We start from the raw sequence: 24,970 nt of genomic DNA, 5'->3' as shown, positions 1-24,970 counted from the left end.
TTCCTATATCGCACTTCTACCATAACTAACGACTGACGCTCAATGAATCCGTCTCGTCAGACCTCTTGAAGATCCGCAGTACGATTCTATTTATTTGGAGCACCATTAAAGCGTGGAGATGACAACGCGTACAACGCAGCAGACTGTGAATCATCCTACGAAGAAAAGTGCTTACTGTATCGCAGAATGAATGTCGACGCCACGTCTCACGTTACTTCTCACGACGGTGAATCGCAATGTCGCGTGTATGTAGGAGAAACGAGCAAAATTATTATTTTCAGCTAGATGTGCGCAAAGGCGCAGACACAAATGTAGAATACACGGTAAATTCTAACGCGTACGAGAGAGAGAAATAGAGAGAAGCAACAATGACTCCCATGATGATCGCGGTTAACAGATTCATATACGCGTATTCCGCTATAGAACGAGTCCGCTCCTTTTTGTGGTACTGCAATAATTACTGTTAGCCTGCTCGCTCAATTGGGGGCATTAAACTTGCCTTTAAACCGTAAGGAGTCTGAGAATTTTGATGGACTACGGACGGAGAAATTACCTGGAGAAGAAAGAGAAGAGAGAGAGAGAGAGAGAGAGAGAGAGAGAGAGAGAGAGAGAGAGAGAGAGAGAGAGGAAAGAACGAAGCTCATTCGAGATTGCAAGAACACGAATCGAGTTCGAGAGCAGTCAAAAGGCGAGAGGCTTAATGGGTCAAGAGCGAGGTAATGAGCAGCTTGTATCAGTCAGCCGACGACGGCGCATTAACAGCTTGCATTACATCACTTCACGCGAGGAATATTGCTTTAGACGATTGACTGGAAGTGGCTGAAAAATTGTGGAATCTCGATTTTTTTTATTTAAACAATTATGGAAAATAGACTCCTACATTTTTATTTCACGACAGACACGATGAATCAAACTGGCCTTCCTACCCTGATTATTTTCATTTCAATATAAATTAATTACAACTAATGTTTAGAGAAAGAAAAAACTAATTTGCAACTAAAAAATTAAATCGCATTCCTAATTAAGGCTTAATTAATTAAGTTTTCAAATTCCCAGTAATATTTTTCAGATTGGAGTGTATACTTTATTAATTTTTCTTTCCTTTTTAATTCTAAATTTATTATTCAATTAAAACAGCGCGAGCGTTCTAAATAAAGAACATAAAAATACTGTCATAAAAAGAAAAAATTTATAAATACTAATACATGAAAAAGTTCATAAGTTTTCATATTATTTTTGCTTTGTTCGCTTCATACAAGTTTTCTAAAGGAATACGCTGCAGCTGCATGAGCTGCATTGGTTAAATGCATCATATCGGTTCAGGTAATCCTTGCCTAACAGTTTGTTGGAAACCGTTGTCACATGATTAACGATTGTTTTCTTACGCTGTCTTTTTACGCAGCGTAAGACGCTTGCAATGCATGGATGAAGACGGCTATGTGTCGAGTGCATTTGTCACTATTCATAATTTAGAAGATGACTTCTAGGATAGATACGACAACTACGTTCAAATAGATCCTACGAACATTCGTTGTCGTTTAAACAGCGAACAAGATAATATTATAACTATTAAATAATTATTCACGTATCGTTACATCAAAGAATCTCATTTTGACCATTGACAAAATTTTTCAATCTCATAAAGCTAGAAATCTACGGTTAGAAATTTTATTAACAATGTTTTTAGTTTTTATCGCACTTAAATTTATAACTGACGAATTATAATTAAGTTCGAATATATCCTCATTAATCAAATTAATATGGAATGTCATTCACATTATAATCTATTTCTATTTGCAATTTTCATTTAGCACTATCATGCGAGTTTTCTGTAATTTTAGTGGATATATTAACCATGAACAGTTAATGGTGACAAACAACGTCACTGTGCACTTTAACACGGTGATGCTTATCGAATTAGCTGCCTATGTCGACTCTAGAAGTTATTCATCAGCAGCAAGAAACCTGCAACGATCTTTAAGCATTGCCCACGCATTACATGGGATGATCTCGCATATAAAACAATGTTATTCTACATTTTCGGTTTATTTTTTAAATGTAGAATCACCCCCTTCTCGGTTGTACCACCAGTTCCGAGACACCCTGTATATCTCGCAGCACAAAGGCGTATTTTGCTATTTCGATTGCATTTTAGTTTACTGTACCGTAGCGTATAAGTGCGCGTTCGTTAACGCCGAAAGTGATGGAGTTTATTCTGGCTGGAACGTAAACCGGTTTCCGGCTTATAACCCGGAACCACTTTATTCTTGAATATACACTCTTTTGCACTTTGCATTCTCAAATACTAATCTTAACTCTGCACAATAATATGCTTCTCTTAAAAAAAGGAATATTTTCTTCAAGATTTTCTGAATATAGTAACGTGAAATTATTATATGTTAACATTTATGCGCTTATATAATTTTATATACTTGCGTATATTTATATTTATTATAAAAAGATATACACGTATATAAAATATATGTTTTCATACTTTTCTTTTTCGTTACTTTTCTTTAATCATGGACAACTGCATTTAACTCGGACCGATTCTCGAACATAGCCAGCCTCTCGGACCTTTCGAATTTCAAGGGCACAAGAGAGCGTCACATGCCTGATAACATTCTTTTCCATTTCTTCAACTCGTCAAACAAATTAACTTTTTATCGCAAGAGCACAAATAAATCTTTTAATCTTAGATTTCCTAACATTTCCTAACGAAGTTGTGAGGAATAGAGCAGAGAACACATATCCCCGCAATAAAATTTAAAGATGACATAATACAACGTAAATACAGCATTTAACGTTGCACTCGTGAGGAGAAATATTTTGATGACTGAATTGTATTGCATACTACGTATATTGGTACATACCTAATATGCAGCAATATGCAGCATTATGTACAATAAAATACATTACAAATAGCTAAATTACACCCAAGAAAAAAAATACCGAAGAGTAAAGCTATTTTTGCGTGTTTGCAGCACAATAGTCAAAACGTGCTGAATCGATCTTATGCTCACTCCTTTTCGTCGAAGTAACGTGACGTGGCGCGGCATACCACGGCGCGCGGCGTATTCGTATCATGCTTTTACTGGTCCTAAACGAGGTCGACCAGCTCCGAGAGTAACCACACCTCCTTCTTGCTAGACTGAACCCGCGGTGGCGGTCCATGTGCATTTGATCCTTCTGGCTTCCAGAGATTCGATTGGGGTACACGTGTACCCTTATACCCGCTGCGGTATTCCGAATCTGATGCCAAGTCCGACACTTCGTCTACGGTACATAATGATAGGTTTTCGACGTTGTAATGTTGCAATACCGCTGCTCTAATCTGCGTTAATCGCGAGGCGATTTTTATTGTTGTAAAACGGTAGCCCGGCCTAAGTATGACGTCAAATGTAAGGAATCTCACCGGCGAAATCTGACTTGGACGTGTCACTTTTATGCAACAATATGCCTCGTAAAACATCAACATCAATGGAAATGCGAATTAGTTGTCGAATTCTCAAAATTAGCTTCATATTTCAAAAATATGTATATATTTTTTGAGGAACATATTTTGCGAAAAAGATATAGTCATCTTAGGGGATTACATACGTTTGTAATCCAAAAAATCGATTTCTGAATATATTTTTTTCGATAGTACTATCATTGAAGAATTCACAGAAAATTTCATTCAGAAAAAGTGACAAAAATTCACAAAAATTACGAGAACTTGGCTCTTTTCTTGAAAAAAAATTACTTGTTAAATTGCGTTACCAAAGTTATCGAAATCATGTCAGCTTCTATGCTAGTGCTCTAAATCCACCGTTGAATTTCTCGCCTTTCTTTCTCGACTTCGCTATTCCGGAGAACGCACAAGTTTCACATAGCGGCATCGCGACCGGCTTTCCACGCGTTTTCGCAGTTGCATTGCGTTGAGCGCACTATATACGCACTTACATACGCATATTAATCACGAAATATGAATTAAATATAATATATAAAGTAACTGAGCGTGATAGACTAAGCATGCGAACGCGTAAACGCGAAAAAACAAAAGAGAGAAAAATGGAAATGTATATCCTTCCCTCTCGTAGAATTTTGCCCAGATCGCTTGACGTCTGAAGACTCTTATTACAGGGTCTCTAACAAAAACAGAATAACGTTCCATCTCGGCGCGATCGCCAAATGGAACTCGCCCTACATAGACCGTGCGCGTGCACGCATGTATCGTGGGCTGCGAGTGAAGTTGCAAATGCGCAATTATCGCATTGTGCATCGTCGTTCACGCACGGTTTCCCATCTATATTAATGACATTTTTAATGTCGGTTACGCGCGCGCGGTCTTTCACTTTGAGAATCAGAATGCGCGAAACGGCGCGTGTGGGTGATGCGCGAGGTGGACTTTCTCTCGTAACCTTGCGCGATCGCCCGCACGATCTGCAGCCGCTCTTTGCATCGCGCAAATCTCATTCCGCGCCTTAATCATCATCGCTACGTCGCGTCGTTTCGCCGCGAAATGGCAATTATCACATTAATTCGCCATGGTCCACATGAAACACTCGTGCGGCTCACCTCTCACTCTCAATGAGTGGGATATTATATCATTTTATATACCTAATACAATAGTTATGATAAGATAACATTAAGCTCATATGAAACTATACATTGGAGATTGAGATTCGACCAATCAAAACAATTTGATCGTACGAATCTCAATTTCTAATGCGTAATCTGGTATGGGCTTAAAGCTCCTTAAATCTAATAAATCCCCACGAAATTAGATTCTCCATATGTATAGTATAATATGTATAGTTCTCTAAATGTATATTTATATTTTTGTATATATATACATCGCGTTTTTTAAATATATACATATTTTATATAATTTTCTAGATTATGTAGTCTAGACGATTCCATTTTCTAGATCTCAAATTTCTAAGTGATTATAGATATTTGTATTTTTTATTTTATTTCTAAATTTTTAATTGTATACATTTTATTTTTGAAATTCGAAATTCTAGTATTTAAATTTTGTTTTTCAGATTTTATATTCTAGATAAATCTCTACTCTAATCATGCATTTAACATTAAATATTGGGTTGAAATGTATGACAGATTTATGTCAATCTTTTAAACAAAATTCAAACGCAAAACTCTGTATTAAAAATTAAGCGTATTAAGCGTTATGAGCGCGCGCGCACACACAATAGTATCTGAATCTGAGAATCAGATGACCGCATTTTAACGTTGAATGTGCAATCGGAATACACGGATCTAACAATAAGTGTAGGTAAGAAAATACTGGGAGTCTCTAAAGCATCTGGTCCAAACATGGCACGCAGGTTTCAGGTAGGTTTCAACCTACTCACTACCTACTCGTAGTTATTTTTCAAAAGTTTTGCCTCAAGTGATGGAGGACCATGTATCATAGTTCGTTGAATTTGCGCCAAAACCTGCATACGCGTGTTCTCGAATATTTCCACTGAATGAGGATTAATATTTCATGTGAATTGTCCGAATTATATTTTGTAGAAATTTTTATAGTTTTCGGCGATCAGTCACTTTCAACGTTTAACCAACACGTGAGCTATATCTATAAACGTATAGAAGAAGAGAATATATCTTAATATTATTGTAAACTGTTATCGAGATAATATATCAACTTTTTCTACGTTTCATTAATTGTCCTGAATTTGTCGCCACGTATATTCTCATTTCGCAGAATTCTATTATATCTTATATTTAAGATATAATTATTCATTGACTGTCATAAGCAAAAATAAAATATTCTATTGAGGTAAGAAAAGAGAAAAAAATATCTTTAAGTAACATAAAAAATAAAATTGAATTCTTACCGTACACACATGAGTCTTTCGAGTTCGAGCGATTTCTATTGACAGAAGTTTCTCGAAACTGAAGAGGGTCCTCCACTTCTTATCTCTACCAGAAAAAGTTTATAGTAGGGGACACCTTTGTGTGATGCGACCACGGCCTGCGAATAGTGCCAGGTCAAAATCTCGGTCGGATTCAAAAGATTCATGTGTGTATGGAACGTCTCACTTTCGTGAAAAGTAAAATTTTCTACAAATCATTGTAAGTATTCTATTTTTATTATAAATTAATGTCTGTTTTTATTTAAAAATCTATTCGAGAAATTGCCTTTTTCAAAATTACTAATTTAAGTAAATTGCTCGAAAATGTTCATTTCCCTGCTAAATGTGTATAAGACGCGTTTGCTCAAGCTCGCATATATTGTGTTAATGTACTTGGCGTAGAAGTACAGAAGTACAGAGTACTGGAAACTAGGGTTGCATGAGATACCAAGACTAGTCTTGGTCTTGTCACACATTCCGAGACAAGATCAAGACGAGACTTTGTAATTAATTATCAAGACAATACCAAGACGAAGGTGTCGAGATTATTGATCTTGTCAAGATTCTTGGTTTTAAAAAAAGATAAAATTAAATTAAAATTTAGCAATATCTTTCCCAGTATGCTTTCCATTTGATGGTGTAATGTAATGAAAATCTAATGTTAATGACTGAAACTTCCAATTGTTATCTATAAAATGTATAGTAACTCCGTAATATGATTCAAAATTTGACGCAGTCCAGCCATCAATTGCAAAAGAAAATTTACTTTCTCTTTCATAGCATTCTTTTAGGCATATTTATATTAGAATTTATTCTTCGAAAAAACTGTTGCGTCAATTCGTCATTGAAAAATGTAAACGGAAGTCTTTTGTAACTTCACACATATAATATAACAAGCGAAAATCGCGGGTACGTTACATATAAATACATATATATGTATTGTTTTGAGAAGAGTAGACAAATGACATAAATATATATAATTATTTTCAATTATATTATAAAGATTATATTAAATATTATTGTAAATAATTGTTGAGTATACAATTGTTAACATTTATTAACAATTGTTAGATAAAAATGGTTAATTTCGATTAATTGTTAAAATCGAGACAAGACAAGACAAGACAAGATTTTGGTCCAAAAATTCACTCAAGACAAGATTAAAATTTTCAAGACCAATACAATATTTTCACGAATATTGTCTTGTCTTGGGTCTCGTGCAACCCTACTGGAAACTCCCTTGGATTTGAGCGTTACTTTGGCTATTTGGCTCGTACGTCGTACGACATGTGCCAGATTTCCCATTGCTCGTAGAAGGCAAGAGAGACAGAAAGAGAGAGAGAGAGAGAGAGAGAGAGAGAGAGAGAAGCGTGGAGTGGATGGTGTCCTCGATATTTCACATACACGGAGAAAGAAAAAAATGGATCAAATGCGTGTGCTTGGTAGCTCTCTCGCCGGCTTCCTATTTTGTCGCTTCAGAGCCCTAGAGAGCTCATCCGGAAGTGTTACTCAAAGTCTACGCGCGCGACAAGTTTGAATCGAGATCATTCAACTCTCATTCAAGGCAATCTTGTACATGTAAAAAATATTGAAAAACATTCAAGCGATTGTTGTATTTATTACGTAATAAAAAAATGTTTCGTTACGGAATACGTTATTCTCACACGACTTTTCTGTATCGTATAACATGAAATTATCTTTAGTATGGCATAATATGCCATACTTTTTTATTACGTGTACGGAAAGAGAGCGAAACGACGCGGTACCGAATGGCACAAAAATGCCATATGTTGCCTTCGATAAAAGACAAAAACGTGAGAAGCATATGCGTGCAAGTATTGACAACGATTCGTCCGTTTTATATAACGCATAATAGCATTTGCAAAAAGTAGCAAAAACATTTCGACAAATGTTCGAATCTGCATGCTGCTTCTCAATGAAGAAATGAATAAAGAAAATGAGTTTGTTATAAATATGACGTAATATGTGCGCGCAGATTAGTAAAACAAGTTTTTATTATATTTTTATTACCTATATCAATTACAAAAGAGCGTTTCAAGTTTAACTCGGAGTCAAGTAAACTGTGTTTTCTCAATTTCTTGGAAGGAATCGAACGCGTGTGTTGCATTACGATTTCTAAAATCATCGAAAGGTGCGCGCTTTCTTCTTTCTTTCTGTCTGATGCGTTCGTTTGTGTGCCTTTCATTCGCATCGCAGATCGCAAACGTACTTGGATTTCCAAGTGCGTTTTAGGTCGGCTTTATTAAACTTTCTTCTATTTCTCAATTTATCTTTTTCTCTTATTTAAATGCATAAAAATGTAAATTCTTTATATTATTCGAAATATTATATCAAAATATTATATCAAACGCGCCACAAATCTGATCTATTTGTTTTCTTAGTTATATTGATTTATTTATATTAGATTGGAAAAAATGTAACGTCAAAAAACTTTGAAACGATACGATCCATTCATGACATAATTAATGCAAAGTTTTATTACAGTGAGTGAACGCACGCAACTCAAAAGGACTTTCTCCTTTTCTTCGTGACTGCGTTTAATTATCCTCGAAACACTGTCTATGATAATAAGATCGTTTTCGATCTTCGAACAAACTCACGGTTTAATTACCGTTGTTTTCTAATTTTTGCTATTCTGACGTATCTGCACATCGCATACCTGTCGCGAGAATCACGATGCTTCCGGGAGCGTTGAACCTTTGACGTATGTCTTCGCACACGAGCGACAAACATTACAAACATCTGTTTAATGTGTTAGGCTATATTTTGGAGGAAAGGAATTTACAATGGTTAGTCCGGGCGCGAAATAACGTTACTATCAGTTCGTAGCACGTGCGTATTTACGCACTTGCGTGCACGCGCGCATGCGCGTCTTGCGAGCGCGAGCTGCCAAAAAGGTCAATGCCTTCTCTTTCTCTCGTTCATTTACCATGAACGCGTTCCGATCGCACGCTTGTCTTCTTTTCACGCGGCACGAAATTACAAGCGATATCGGAACTTCGATTTCGGTCACAGGGGACAATGAACCGTCGAAAGGATGCCGCACACCGCAGATAACTCGCTTCTAGATCCTTTTAGATCTGTTCATGTGAAAGCGAGAGAGACATCATACGATGGATCTAATGCATCGTAGCACCTTCACAAGTTTCTTTATTTTCCACACGATAAGGAAACGTGTAAGGAAATTAGATTTAGTAATTCTTAGGAAATCATTCAGCATTCTTATCGAATCAATTATTTATCTAAGATTTAATGTAGAAGTTATTAGTAATTGGTACTAAGGTTGGAACTGATATACAAAAATTATGATATTATGATATATTTTCAAAAATTATTATATTATATCATTATGTAAACATAAAAAATAAAAATAAACCTAATAAGAGCTGATATATAAATATATAAATAAAGTAATATAAAATATCTAAAAGAAATAAGAGCTTTTATATAATTAAATATATTTAAAATAAGCTTGAAAATACATTAGGATATCTCAAAAATATTTTGTGTTAACATTGCCATGAAGAGAACGATTTTAGTTTTACGTGTAAAGTGAAAGTTTAAATAATTTTGATAATTGTGAGTGTAAGTATATTTTTATTTTTAGTTGGGATTTAACCATGTAATTTTCTTTCGAATTTTGCAAACCAGTCATTATCGCATTATCACAATTTGGATTTGAGTGAAGATACACGAGGAAATGTGCGAGCATATAATATTACAAAATTACGTAGTGCAATTGTGCCGAGAGGACGAGGAAGTGTATTTATATGCGTATTTGTGAATACTCGTGCTTTACAACTATGTGAGAGCACACGCTGCTTCACGTGACATTCGTGGCAAAAGATTCGCAACTGGAGATCAGCACTGGAGAATGTGTACAGGGCAAAGTTCCGCTACATGTCGGACCGTTCGGTATTACTTGTTGAAGAGACGCGAATGCGAGAACCTTACGTGAGTCTAACTTGAAATCTCTGATCCTGAAAATGGCGAACATTTCGAAAATTGACATGTTTATTATTTTCTTTTTTGTAATACAGGCTCCATTTCTTCAAAAAGGCAACTAATTAATTTTTCATATCTAATATATATATATATATATATTAAATAAAGTAATCTAAGTAAATATGAATCTTTTTAGAAATGTAAAATGAATTAAAAATAATTAAATTTAAATCTATTCAAATTAAATATTTGTTGAAGACTTTCAAACTTAGTTGGCAACACTAATGAATGAAATTTGCGAAGCAGCTCAATAACTCGTTCACTTGATATTCAGTGGGCGTTCATTAAATCAGCGGTCACGCGCATTAATTAGGTGCGATGCGGGCTAATTCATTCGTATTCGATCACGGTGAAATAAGCGAAAGTCTTGCGGGCGCGTTTTGTGGAGCCGACAACGCAAGGTCTCCACTTTCGTATTCGCGACATTGACACTAACGAAGGCACGGAACTGGGGGAACATTCACAGGTTCGCGCATTCATGCGCTATTAGTTTGCTCATGGAGCAGTGTTTCCCATTTAATTTGCTACGACCACGTAAAGCCTCGAAACTACTCTATATGGAGCAGAAAAAGTAGATCGTTAGTAAAGGAGGTTGAAAACAAATGAAATGACAACCACGAGAGAGCAATATTCCGACTATAAGCAATAAATAATATCAGTAACAAGAAAATAAAGCAAAACAAATCCTGTAAGGCAAAAAGGAATATAAAGAGTATAATAATTTATAAACATAAGAATTAAAATAATTATAAACAAAGCAAAATAGAAATGAAGTTCTTATTTAAAAATTCTTATTAATAACGTAAAAAAATTTAAAAAGTTTATATATATTCAAAATTATTATATTATTAACATAAAAAACTTAAAACCATTTAAATATTCAAAAAATAAAAAAATATAACACTTTTTGATAAAAAAGCAACTGAAATTATGTTGAAGAACAAGTAAAGTCTTGAGGGTAACATTCATCATTATAATGGCGATTTTCTCACGCGTAATAAGCGAAAAATTATTTTACTTGTAAGCTGTACTTTACGGAAGCCGCGGTGAGGCGGTTCCGGTAGTAGCGTTTCCATTTGGAAAACACTGCACTCTGTGAACGATTATTTATTGTGCCGTGTGTTCGCTCACTCGTTATCTTTAACAGTATCGCTCAATCGACAAGGGTGTTCGTTGAGACCGCGGCGAAAAACTGCTTTCACTCGCTCTCCCACGTGCTTCTCTCGCTATATTTCCTTGCCGAGAATTTCCTTTACGCGACGTTCTTTTATTTGACTCTCCAATTAAAGAATCAAGTAAATCGAGATTTAGCTGTACAACGAAATCTGCGAAATCTAAAATAAAAGTCTAAAACAAAATTAATCTCAACTTCTGTTAAAAAAGTTTTGCGTATTTATTATTTTATTTTCAGTAAAATTATCTCTATACTGTAATGTTTTCACTGAAGATTACCGAAATCCTGATTGATTGATTGATTTTTAATGATTAACTGAAAATCATTAAGGATTTCATGGAATTATACGTTACTAACTCATACTAAATCAGTGACATTTTCGCTGATTCAGTTCAAAAGTATGTTCGCATGTTTAGATAATCGCCTCGCGTGCATCTGAAATGCTTCGCTCTTAAAGCGTCCAACTGAAAAGTTTTGTAAGAACAGAGCCCGACTTCTAAACTTAGAATCTAAACTCGAAATGCATCTCGTATTCTTTTCCACATCGAGAATCGTTCCCATGTACCACGGCTGCAGCTTATTTCTGACGCCCAATCGATGCACTTAAAGAAAAGAATTCAACACTTTACTAACATCGTCGAGAAACTGTAAAAGAAAAAAAAGTTTCTTAATAAATTTCTGAGATATGTTACAAACAGCACTACTTTAAGAGTTTAGTTTCTATTAGTATTATTATATTTATTTATTATTAATATTATTAGTAGTAGTATTATTTATTATTTTTGACACCAGAAATTTTTCAATGTTTTTAGTATCTCAATATTTTAACATCAAATATTGTTTGAGAAACACATAAAATACAAAATGTACAATAAAAAGGATTGTACATTTTTCATTGACGATCTAGCAGATTTGTCACGTTTTGATAAAAAATCATCATTACATTCATCTGAGAGTTTGAAGTGAAATAATTCTCATTACCGAAAAGAGATATCGCGTTTATACAGTGCATTACATGCAACGTTACATGCAACTTACGAAGCACTCGATCGAAAGTTTAATCATTGATAGACGCAAACATGCGTCACGTTCTTGCGAAACATCATTCGTTCGCGAAGAGCAATGATCAAACAGAAGTTTCGTCACTTCGGGAGAGTTGATTTGATCTACGTAATTATTCAATTATGTGACTTTCACGGCTAATACCGCGCGCGTTTGTCCTACTTGGGCAATTAACACACGCATACGGTGTCGTTAATCTGATAAAGTTGTTGTGCCACGAACTCAATAATCCAGCCAGGGAGAACGTTGATCAATGCTACGTTAGAAACGGACGATCTGTTTCGCCTAATCGTCTGGCTGCGAAATCGGAATACCGTTGCCGTTTAGTGGAGCGCAGAATGATCCATCGAATGTTGCATCACAGGGGAAAAGCATCGTGAGGATGCCTTACTTCGATGCAAAAGCGAAAAGAACATGCAAAGAAGAATTGATGGCATTATAGACGCTTGATTGCTCAAGTCTTTGATGAATACTCGATTGCCCATTTGTTTCTATAGTTAAAATTTTGATTTACGCACTTCTTTATTTCTTTATTTGTACGCTATTAAGGCTTTCCACAGCAAATAACCGTTATGGTAAGAGCACGCATTTGTGGAAAATAAACGTTTAAGTGTCGCGCCAGACGGGCGTTTCCCTCTTCATAATTGAAAGCTTCAAACCTCTGCCAACATCCCGTTGTGCCAGCTTTCATTCATTGATGCTGGACGATGCAGTATGCGGTCGTTCTCTTCTCTGTTCCATGTACGAGTATCTCTCACGTATCGTCTTTAACAAGCTACGAGTCGTAAGGAAACAATACAATCATGCGCAAGAGTCCTTCCGTTCTATTTAATTCTCCCGCTGCTAAATATTGTGATAATCGTTATACAATTAAAACAAACGTAGATGCAATAATTCGCAGAGTGTGATATGAATTATAATATTTATGCAGGAAAGATGTTGAATCGATGCAAATAAATGTATATCAGTTGCAATACAATTAAATCGATTTTTGATTTTGCTAATGACTAGAATTTCATTAATTTATGATATTTATCGAATTTTTTATTACTCACACGGTATTAGGTTGTAGACACGCGCTTGACAGATTGAGACATCATGTTCTACGCACAAAGATAAAGAAATGTAAGAGACAATTCAAATTAGCTGTGAAAGAAGAGATTTGTCTGCTGAAACAGGCCTTAAAATTTTTGATGCTCCATATCCAGCATGCAATTTTATCTTACATTTCGATGCTTTAAGTTTCTATACCTGAATCTATAGTAGATGTTTACCTGAATAAATATTAGCAAACTCATTAACTTGGCACGAGATTTTCTGGTTTCACTATCTCCATTGTGGTACATGGACACGGCGTTAATAACAATGATAAACGATGCGAACTTTCTACGCACCCAGTTCCGGGGCGTTCCCTGATGATGAGTAGAAAATCTCGGCGAGGGATGTGTGCAATGGAGCGTGCATTGCAAGGATATGCATACGTATTTTTACTTCGAGCTGAAAATTCGCGATAGAATCAGGACTCGTTGGCACTTGCGCTTTTCGCCTCTTAATTGATACATCCAAGATAAATCGACGAATTAGGTTCGATGCGTTCGCGTTAAAGCGAGAGGAGCGAAGCTACCTTTTTTCCGAACCACCACGCGAGATCTCCCGCCCTCTGGAAAGAGGATTCTGCGGCCGATCGCTCTTATCTTCAACTATAAATCACTCGCTCTCACTGCCGCTCACATTTTGCACTAATTATATAGAAAGTCTGAAAAAGACGTGAGCAAATGTATTATTAATTATTTTAACGATACTAATTGTGATATCGTTCGGCAATATACAATTTTTTCTTCTCGAACACCTCGAAAATCCGAATTTCATACGTGCGATTCGCGAGTTCGCGATTTGCCAGTCGTAAAATCCAAACCGGCTTTGCTCGCGATGTCGCGATACGGAGATATGTACGGATTTGTTTTAAATATTCGTAAGTATTATAAAATGTTAGTACAAGACATTGAACGTTCATTGCAATAATGATGAAATCTTAGGCAAGCAAGTGAAACTTTTTCTCTGACTGTACAAATCCATCGCGCAGTCACGCTTTTGCGATTAGAGATACAAATGATTTCCGTTGATTAAGATAGAAGAGAAATAGTAATAACCATAAGCATTACGTATCGATCAATTTCGAGGTCTCTCACGAAGAACGTTCGTGAATCGGATGGACACGCTGAATCAAGGTGTCGAAATTTCTGTATACGTAGAAGTTAGAAGTGTGTCTTATGTAGCGTTATTCAGTAACGTGAAACTTGGCATTCTGGTTGATATCGCGATAGAATGGCAAACAACGTGGTAGTATCGCTGATCATATGCATCGCATATGAGAAAATCTCGCAGCACGATATCCATAACGTGACGCAAACCAGTGTCAGTTATAATTACTGCGTCCAATGATCAGTCTCGCTTATTGTATGGGTTTACTTGTACATACGTGATACGTGGTGCCTCTCGCCGAATCTCGGATCGTATAGAGAATATAGAAAAAATTTTAGATATTTGTTCGATTAGTGTTAAAAAAAGTCTTATTTAATAGATACACGTACGTTAATTATAAACGCTGGACAGATTAATGAAAGTCAGTAATTCGACGGACACAATCTTGGATATGATATTATAATAGTTTCAGCAGTTTTAAAAAATTTATATAGATTATAAATTTCTATAATATATAACAAACAGCAGTTGAACTATTTTGACATCAATGCGCGTGCGTACTTGTGTATGTATGTGCGCGTAACAAAGCGCGTACGAAAGAATAATAATTTTGAAAGTTTCAGGTCGTTTTATAAAAGGAATTTATACATACATATATCGTAGGAGAAAATGACGTAGTGGCAAAACAAAACGTATCTTTGAACGCAAGAGCAATTTAGGGATTTATTCGTGCATGAATCCAAGCACACGTGCGCATTGACTATCGCGTGCATGACGCAGTTTGCTCGAAAGTAGAAGCTGCAAGTTTTATCACACCGTATTACATTAACCGGATACTTTATCACAACGACAGACAACATGTAACAGTCTGAGAAAAAATGCGCTTGCGAAAGCGGATAAGAAGTCGAGGCAAATATATCTAAAGTGAAAATCTAAGGAGATTCATATCTGTAAAAAGACTGGACTCGGATTAATTATCATATGCATGAGCAGAGTTTTGGAAAATTTAAATATTTCATTATTCGCAGTTTCTCTGTTATACTTAAACTATTGATAAAGATAATCTTATTTATTTTTATTATACACAAATATATATATATATATATATATATATATATATATATAATTGATATTTTATTATATTCTTATATATGTTGTTTTATATGTATTATATTTTATTATATAACTTTAACGTACATAAGAATTAACAAATCTGTTACGGAATATTGAATTCCAAAAATACTCATTAATATTAGAGGAAGGCTTTCAAAGGTTTCTTTGTTCTCATCATGCGCTTATATACAGTTATGTAAAACTTTCGAAAGAATATATTTAGGTAAAGAATTAGGCACATGTAGAATAACAATCATTTATACGTACAGAATATATTCAATCTTGATTCTTTATAAGTTTCTCTTTCTCTTTAATTAACTGTAAATGTTGATAAGAAATGTATTAAAAATTGAGAATTTAAATAAATAAAGTTTTACCTAATTAATTGTATACATACAATAAAAATATTGTAACTTTGAAAAATTGCGTTGTTAAAATGTACATGTATATTTCTTGTCTTTTATCTTTAATTCTATACATATACATGCGCGCGCGAGCACGCGCAACACACATGCACACAGAAAGAGAGTATTGTATTCTATGTCTCACAAAAGATATATTATTTCACAGCAGTTTTGTATCTTTTTTGTTTCATATTATGATAATTGTGCATGCACACCGTACATACAGAAACGACAATTTTAGCGATAAGTGACGATAACTACATCGACAAGTGTAGTATTCCGATGAAATTCCACGAGTACACAATTTGCGGGCGCGTCATGAACATGCTATCTCGTATTTGCCCTGGATCATACCGCGAAGCGCAATCAGAATAGAGAGGAAGAGACAAGGAAGTAAAACGCGAGTTATAATTCTCTTTCCAAGTATTTATCTCAGATGAGCTTATCTGCAATAACCCAATTTCAATTAAAAAGTTATGCAGAAACAATCTAGAGTATCTCGAGTATTCACTTAAACATTGGCGGTCACTGACATACGTATCCTACCAGAATGGATCAAATGCACGGTCCGCATGATCCGCTTTAGATGTGACCTCATATCGCAAGCGGATCTTACAAAAATGCCAGACTCGATCTGCCTCAAACTCTTCCTTTCTCAAATATCAAAGTATAATATTTTTCTTTCAAAGAAAACCGAGAAAAAGTGCTTTTACTGATCAGTGACACGAACAAATAGTCCTCACCTTCTCAAGTCTTTAGAGACGCGCACACCCGGCGTGGCGCATTCCGCAGTTTTCGCAGCACTCTGGAAACTCCGATATTCCGAATTCCGTTGGCGAACGGCGTGGCAGCAAATCCTTGCGATCAGATCTCCGGATCACCAAATTGAAGCACCGCACAGAATGAGAGAGAAGAAGAGAAAAAAAAGGAAGATGAAAGAAAAGAAAAGAGGACAATGAAGCAACCGTGCGATGGCGCAACGCAACCGAGAGCGACTCGCCGACTGTCGAGTAACTGACTGACTGACCAACTCCTCTCCGAGTCTCCGGTCGGGCTGGTGTACAGTCACCGGCACTTGCACCGACACACACGAACATGTACCGTGTGTCTGGCATCCAGTTACTCCCCACCCGCACTATGTGCAAGCCTTTCATTCCCAGTTCCATTCCGAAGTCGACCCGATGTGGCCCCGTGTCTTTTGTGCATCTCGTCCGTTTCCAGCGCGTGCCGTTCGACGTGCCCTGGACCGGTTCGTTGTTGCCCCCTTCCATATCCTCCGATATTAAGCCTTTATTAAAAGAAAATATAATAAATCTTTCAAATGTTCACAATCATTTTCTAATATTTTCTCCATCTATCTAATATATTCTCAATCTAAGAGTCTGCTCTGAAAGTGTCCGTAAAATCGCCTAAAACCATATAATTAATTTCTGACATTGACTTTATTGTTTCTTCGTTACAATTAATAACTTTTCCATTCGATGAAATATTTTCTCCATCTTTCTGGGGGCACCTCAGACACCAGATTTTCGAACACCTCCACCGTCTGCCATATTAAATTTCAAACCATGCACTTTATTCCTGATGTATGAGAATAGGAAAAAGTCACAGGGTGCCAGGTCGGAATTGTAATGAGTCAGTAATTGTACACGGGTAGTGGCCAAAAACTCTTTTGTCTTCTCTACATTGCGCGACGACTCGTTATCGTGCAAGACGATTTTGACCGAAGATCAAATTTCAAGTTTTTCAAAGACAGTCGGCAGGCAAATTCTTGTGTACCACTCATAGCATTAACCATACGATTTTCAAAGCGCAACAGGACTAAACATAACCGGTTTTCCTGAAAAAATGTCATCTTGCGAAACCTTTCGGAGCAATCTACGTACTTGACATATTTTCCACAGTTGAATCGTGTGAGCCGTTTGATATGCAACCCGATATACTTCACTGTAAAGCTAGCGGTCGTTCGCAGTGAATCTTATCACACACTTTTGATAATCAAGTCTGTCTTTTTTAAAATAATTGTTTAATAATCGGTATAATATAATAGAATGTTGAAATCGATCTGTTTCATTTCTACATCCTTGATTAATTAGAAATTCTACATTGCAAAATTAAAAATTACACATATTTCTCAACTATTACAAGCAAACTATGGCAAAAAATTTCACATTTAAAATTCTTAGCGAATAGAAAATCGAATTTTCTATATTTTTCACTGTAATTAACAAAATATTGGAGAAATTTGATATTTATTTGAAGAAATGAAATAAATAATCCTATATATATCTACTTGCCGGAGATAGTAAAGAGTTTCTATAATAAGAGTCTGGACAGCTCAAGTTTTGACAAAATTCTGCGATAAAGACAGAATATGCATCACATCTTACTCTAAACACATGTGCATGACGATGCAATGCTATCTATCGAGTGCGAGAGCCAGCGAGAGCGTCCCACGACGTGGGACCCAATTGACTACAGCCATTCACAGCGACCAGTGCATAGGATTTTTCTACTGGACCAGCCAATCAGACATTCTTATATTAAATCGACCAATTAGCGACGAGATCAATCGGATCTCACCCAGTGCTGCCCAGAGGTGCCAGTAAAATAGTAATCTTTGAGATTTGAAGTGTGTGCAAACTGCAAAGTGAAAGTATGCAAAAAAATAGATGGATGTACCGCGACCTTTGTAATAGTTCTGCAAAAAAGGTTACACTATTTGCAGAAAGCATTGGCCAGAGTTCCGCAACGTCGGGCTCCGTGGGAACAAAATGTCTAACAAAACAGTTGTAAAAAGTGGATAGCGACAAATAATTCATATCTTTGTAAGGTTAAGGTAAGTAATGAGTTCAGTAATTTCTGATTATTATACAATGCATATAGACATATGTATTTTTTATCTTACAGGGGCACTTTTGCCAAAAAATGTGGGAACAGAAATGCGAAATCGAAAATTAAAATTAGGATCCTGATAACATTTCGTGTTTTTCTAAAACAATATAACCATAAGCATAAATAAGGTATCAAAGAAACATGCATGCATGCTAAAGAAGGACTGAAATGAATATCTATAGATACATAAAAATCATGAAAAGAGATAAAACTATATATACTCATTGTGCCAATTTCTATGCCAACTACTGGTGTTACAGTGCTTTGCGCCAATGTTATTGCGCCAGTGATAATAATGTTACACTAACGCTATAAATCTTTGTGTGTAACATCACTTATATGATGGTTATTAAATCAGATTGCTGTATAAACGTAGACTCAATATGTTGTAGCCAAACACTGGTGATTTTAAAAGTAATAAAATAAAGAATATTACGGAGTAAATGAAATTTCAGAAAGTAATGCAACAAGTGATATTATAAAAGCTGTAGATTTTTACTAAACAATTACTGGAAAATGACATGGTGGAATGTACGACAAAACGTATCGATGATACGTATGTATTATAATATACTGTAACATACTGCTGAATCTGAAAAAAGAGAACGAAATGAAAAATATAAAAAAACCAAAACGGCACATGATAAGAATGCAAAAGAAAATAAAAGCGATGAAACATATAATTCTTATAAATCATTATAGGAAAAAGTGAATAATGATAAAGACAAGAAGGTTCCATTATTTATATAATAGACTATTTAACGAAAATCAAATAACAACGTAAATTATGTACAAAAGAAGAAGTAAAAGTTGATTTAATGTACAGCGTGCATTATGATACATGGCGTCCTCTCCAAGTCGATTGGATCGCCCAAAGATTGACAGGATTTGTTCGCGCTATGCTAATTCAGTCAAACGAGAGCAGGTGTCCAAAGGTGTCACTGATGAGCCAAGCAAAATCTCGTAGAGATTTAAGAGTATAGGATAATGATTGTGTATTTTAAGAATGAAATGTGTGTGTGTGTGTGTGTGTGTGTGTGTATTCCAAGTATTCAGTCTTTTAATTGCAAGTTCTTTAAGTCCTACGACCGTCTTTAGCTACATGTATTCAATATAGATGTTAAGTTTAAATCTATGTTTAAACTAAACTAAATTGAAATAGAAATACAATATGTGACGCTAAGTCAAATTTAGTATTTCGACACTAAGTCGGATTTAGTATTTTAATATTAAGTTAGATTTAGTATTTCAACACTAAATATATAGATATAGAATGCAAGTTAAACATGCATTAAATACGAAACTGCGTGCTTAACAATTAACGTTACTTTATGGAAGCAATCATTATGAACAAGTTCTTCATCAAGGTATACCCGTTATCCTTTTTACAGACAAAGACAAAGATTTCAAATTGAAGTCTGACATATTGGTAAAGATGTCTGATTTTTTAAGATATACGAAATCTTATTTTTATAAAAATAGAATGTAGAATATGAACTTATATTTGACGAAATGGCAATCACATTGCTCACAATGTTATGAATCACTTACCGAAACAATTACGAGTGTTAGATTTGCGGATGAAACAGCTACTGCTATGTATGCTTTAGCTTGTTGTTGCTAACCATTGGAAATTGTTTATTATAAATGACTTCATATCCTCTTAATCTCAAATATTTATCGCGCAGTAATATAAATTTTTAAGAGCAATGTCAAGTTTTCTTAATTAATTAATATTGACAGAAAGAAGCTAAGAAAGAAATAGACTGGGAGGAATGTAGGGACAGACAAAAGAGAAGGCAAGTAATGAGGGAGGAAGGAGGGTAATGAGGAATATAAGAAAATTAATAACGCGTCAGTAGTAGTTACTATTGTAGCGATTGACGACGTATTATATTATATGCGCTTTAATAGCATCAAATTAGTTACTGTTAAGTGTTGCAATCAATACCTTTTTGTATTGTGTTATATATACGTATTGGTATACAAAACGTAGAGAGTATTTAAAACTGACACTTTACTGCAATTTTATATTGAACAATATTATTAATAAAAACTTTTATAAAAAAACTTTTATTAAATTTTTATTTAATATTACTGGAAAATTAAAATGAAGTAAGATTAAACTGTAATACAATTAACAATAATAGAAAATAATGAAATATAGACACTCAACAATTATAAAAATGCTAGCAATAACATTAATGAAAATCAGACAATGAGATCATTCTTGTAATGTTATAATATATCTGGCTATTATAGAAAAAGACGTAAACATGACAGTTCTACAAGAGTTTCAATTATGTGAAACCTGAGATACGAACTGAGGACAAGCACAATATAACTCGGGCATTCGTTTTAAATGATCACAATTATGCTCGCTTCCCAACAACGTGAAAGTTTAGCAGACATCTAACAGACGTTCTAATCTCCCAGGCCTTCTTTTCTAGATATCTCAGATGTTCTTTAGATTTCCCTCAGACACTCGTGTTTTCTAAATTGAAACGTTACTAAGTCGGCAACATTTCAACACGAGGATAAGTACAATTCTATTGAGAGCCAGACCTTTGAACTGTATAAAATGATATCTATATAAAACAAAAGTAATAAAACGAGAATTTAAAAGAAAAGATATTTCTGATATATACGGTATGTTCATATGTATAAAATCGAAAACTATATATTAAATTTACCGAAACTTAATTCTCATAGTTTTCTAAAAACAGTTACAATTTATAAATATATATAAAACATATTTAATAAATTTTATAATGATGGTTTGATTTTCTTATCTAGAAATGTCGAGTATAGACTCGAATTATCAGAAATAACAAAAGGATGCGCTCTGGCGCAGCGTTCGGCAGAAAGAATCTGCGCACGTGCACCGAACGGCACGACCGACCTGACCCGACCGCGAAGGGATGATCAATAACTTCCAGGATATATAAGGCGCTGTTCCGGTAGCGTGTGCGCCTCCTGAGTTCTCGGTGATCGGTTTATCGTGGACCACACGGACCTTTAACTCCGATCCGCGTTATCGGCTCGACTGCGTCTAGAATTGGCCTGTACGTCAGATAACATCGGAAAGGTATTAACCACTGGGTATATAAGTACTTATAAGGTACACCATTATGAAATTTATCAGTTATAGAGTAACGTAAGTTCTACAGTAATACAATGTTTTTCCTTCGTTTGTTAATTTCTTCTATAATACTATGAACGCTGTCGGCAGCTTAAATATCGATCGCATATCGACAATTCGTTTATCGAAATGAAAGTGTTTGATAATAGAGATATGGTATAAAAAGGAAAAAAAATCAATTGAAAACTTTCATCAAGTTATATTGACAGATCGGCGTGAAGGGTACAACATACAGCATTTCTGCTAGTATGATCAGTGTGATTAATCCTCCATTTATATGCTATAGATATGATGTATTATGTAATTAGAAGATTTTTATAAATAAGTAATGTTTTGTTATAGTAATTTGTTATAAAAATTAAAAACGTTAAAATCATGAAATTGCAAAATGGTGGCTTTACTCGATTGCATTAGAGAATTTTGTTTTACCAAGTCTAAAATTATTTCTAAAAGCGCGTACGTAATAAATTTTTATGTTTAATAGTTACAGGTCTAGACAATTATAAATATATAATATTGTTTTATAGACCTATATCAAAATATCACAATTTTGTAAATATATAACACAAAATATTATAAGATATTCTTATTTTGGATTGCATTATAACATTTTCGAAGAAACTACAATATATACTCGACAAAAAGATTTAGACTGATATATTTAAAGTTTTGTACGTCGATATAACTTTATTAGAGAAGGACATTTTTGACTTACTTTTCATTAATCCATCAAACGGGAAGAATTCTTTATATCAATTGTTATAATCTTTTTGTGAAGAGAAATGTCTTTACATGTGGTGCTGCCGACATCGTTTATGAGCGATTAATAAACTCTATCAGAAATATGAACGTTTTTATGAGGCTTGTGCACATCTACGAACAATTGATTAACAATCTAATTGATTATCGTACAAGAAAGTGATACCGATGATAATAAGCATCGGTAGCTCTTCTGTTTTCACAAATTCTCAATTCTCCATACGTCTTAGAACGTGTGGCATGGTGTAGGCCTCCTGGGGATCCCCGCCATGTAAAAAAACGGGAACGCGTCTGGGCACAGTACCCCCTGGGTGACGAGGAAAGCCGTGCCACTTTGTGTGTGTCTTTGTTATAATTATTAGGATCCATTCACGAGCGAATCCTGTGTCTTTAGCCTTTGACCCGTCTCATTGTCATTTCTCAATGACGATCTCGACTGTGATTTATGTGCTGTGAGAAAGTTTTAGTGCGACGCCACCGGTGAGTTTGAGTAGCGTCGATCAAGTTTTCATGAATAATGAACTTTTCGTACCGTTTATTGTTTTGTAATATAATCCAAGCCACGCGAGTGATATTCTACTAATTTAGATGCGGCAATTCATGTTCCTACTGTTTCTCTCAGGTTTTAATTTAAATAAAGCGATTTGAATTCTCATGTAATTAATTAATTAATAACTTGACAAATCTGAAGCAAAAATCATTGATTTCTTTCTCTCTCTTTCTCTCTCTCGTAATTTAATCGTACATTTATAAAGAACACGACCCTTTATTAGACAAATGGGGGAAGGGGATAAACAGAGAGAGAGAGAGAGAGAGTGCATGGGCAAAGAATGCTCGAGCGGCGCGGTTGCGGTTGCTCTGTGTATCTTTATGTGAATGATCTAACTGAGAGCATCATACGTATGATAATTTTCTGTATATTTTCTGTAATATATGCGCCTTGAAAAGTTCAATATTATAATAGATGCGGTATCGAAACAAAGTGCTTGAACTTTATCACACACTTCGTTCAGAAATTCATGCATGCAGAAGCTTCGTCGTTTCCACTGCTAAAAGAAATGACAGGAATTCCAAATAGTTTTCCAGATTCTTTGTAAGATATTAGTACTAATAATATGTCTACATGTTCTTTGCCTACTAACGCAGGTAACATCTTTCCGCCACAATGTACAATAATTGCATTAAGTTTCAGAGTTTTGAAAAGTAATACGCAATATTTCAGCAATTTCTTTGCGCATTGTGATGGCGCCGATTTATCCTTCCTCCATTTATATACTAATCCATATATGTACTAATTCTAATATCTTTTAACGGACTTTATCTCTGCAATTTTATATTGCAGTCGTGTCACACGCATAATTTCTTAAGATTTTTGTAAGTTTCTTTCCTGTTATTAAAAATTTTCTTAATCAGCATCGCAAATTGAGAATCATTTGCGATGGAATTTGGGTTTGTTGGACGAAGCGACGCGTGTCAACAACGATTTGTGTCAAACAAATTGGATGCTATCTCGGATATGAAATTATGCGGTTTCTATTAAATTGAGAAAACCAAATACGAAGTTTCTCGCCTTGAAGCCACAATAATGGAAATGCGGACGTCACATTGTCACGTTGACAAAGTTAATCTTCCATCAGCACAAGAGAAAGTCTAAAATCTGTTTAATACAATACGTATATTTTTCAGTCATTATGTGTCAGTATGCGCGCGTACACGTATTATCGTAAATTTCACATTTGATGTATAAGGCTTTATAACAACTTATCATCAATCAAAAAGTTTTAATTCCAGAATTGATCAAAAGTTACACGCACACGCACGCGCGTGCGCGCGCGCGATGCAGTTTCTCCTCTTTTTTAAATGAACGGCTTTTAAAATTTTTTACATTTTTATAAAGATTCCAGATTTGAAATAAAGTGAGTAACAAATAGTACCCGAGATGTATCTGTGAATTTCGCAAAAATGGATACATTTGTTAGAAATCCTAAGCTCGTAGCTATTTTATGCCAGAATGTAAATGAAAAATAAATATGCTTGTTCTCACACACAAGATGCACTCACCATGTTGCATGAAACGTGCAACGAATGCTTCGCTCGTGCCGTCTCACAAGTGCGTGCAACTTTCACCACTAACCATTGTCGCTATCATTATATGCTAACTTACACGCGTCGCATATATATGGCATAGACACAGCTTTCGTTTTGCCAGAGATAGTCTATTCACGGGTCGTATGCATGGCGTGATCGATTAAATTTCTTATCAACGTTCATATGTCAGACATTCGCCAAGTATTCAAGCGTATACGTGCACATCTTTGTAATTATCGCTCGC

The 24,970-nt window shown here is 35.1% G+C and overlaps 1 protein-coding gene and 1 long non-coding RNA gene across 4 annotated transcripts in view; one reads left to right on the top strand and one right to left on the bottom strand.

The window, feature by feature from the left end:
• The window catches only part of LOC105279638, a 32,018-nt gene extending 15,102 nt beyond the window's left edge, over window positions 1-16,916 (bottom strand). For 2 of the 3 annotated variants that reach the window (XM_026972262.1, XM_020031748.2), the window contains exon 1: window positions 16,586-16,915. The gene's annotated coding sequence lies outside the window, so the exon portion shown is untranslated. Of the gene's footprint in view, window positions 1-13,178; window positions 13,227-16,585 lie in introns of all 3 variants that reach the window. The other variant, XM_026972263.1, reaches the window with a different exon arrangement.
• A 1,268-nt stretch (window positions 16,917-18,184) lies between these two features.
• LOC105279639 lies at window positions 18,185-22,054 on the top strand. Its single transcript, XR_893982.3, has 2 exons — window positions 18,185-18,681; window positions 18,753-22,054. It is a non-coding gene; the product is annotated as an uncharacterized LOC105279639 (long non-coding RNA).
• The last annotated feature ends 2,916 nt before the right edge of the window (window positions 22,055-24,970 follow it).

This window comes from Ooceraea biroi, chromosome 9 (genome assembly GCF_003672135.1).
Source record: "Ooceraea biroi isolate clonal line C1 chromosome 9, Obir_v5.4, whole genome shotgun sequence".
Classification (NCBI taxonomy): Eukaryota; Metazoa; Arthropoda; class Insecta; order Hymenoptera; family Formicidae; genus Ooceraea; species Ooceraea biroi.
The sequence above is the reverse complement of the archived record's forward strand: the minus strand, read 5'-3'. Positions and strand labels throughout refer to the sequence as shown.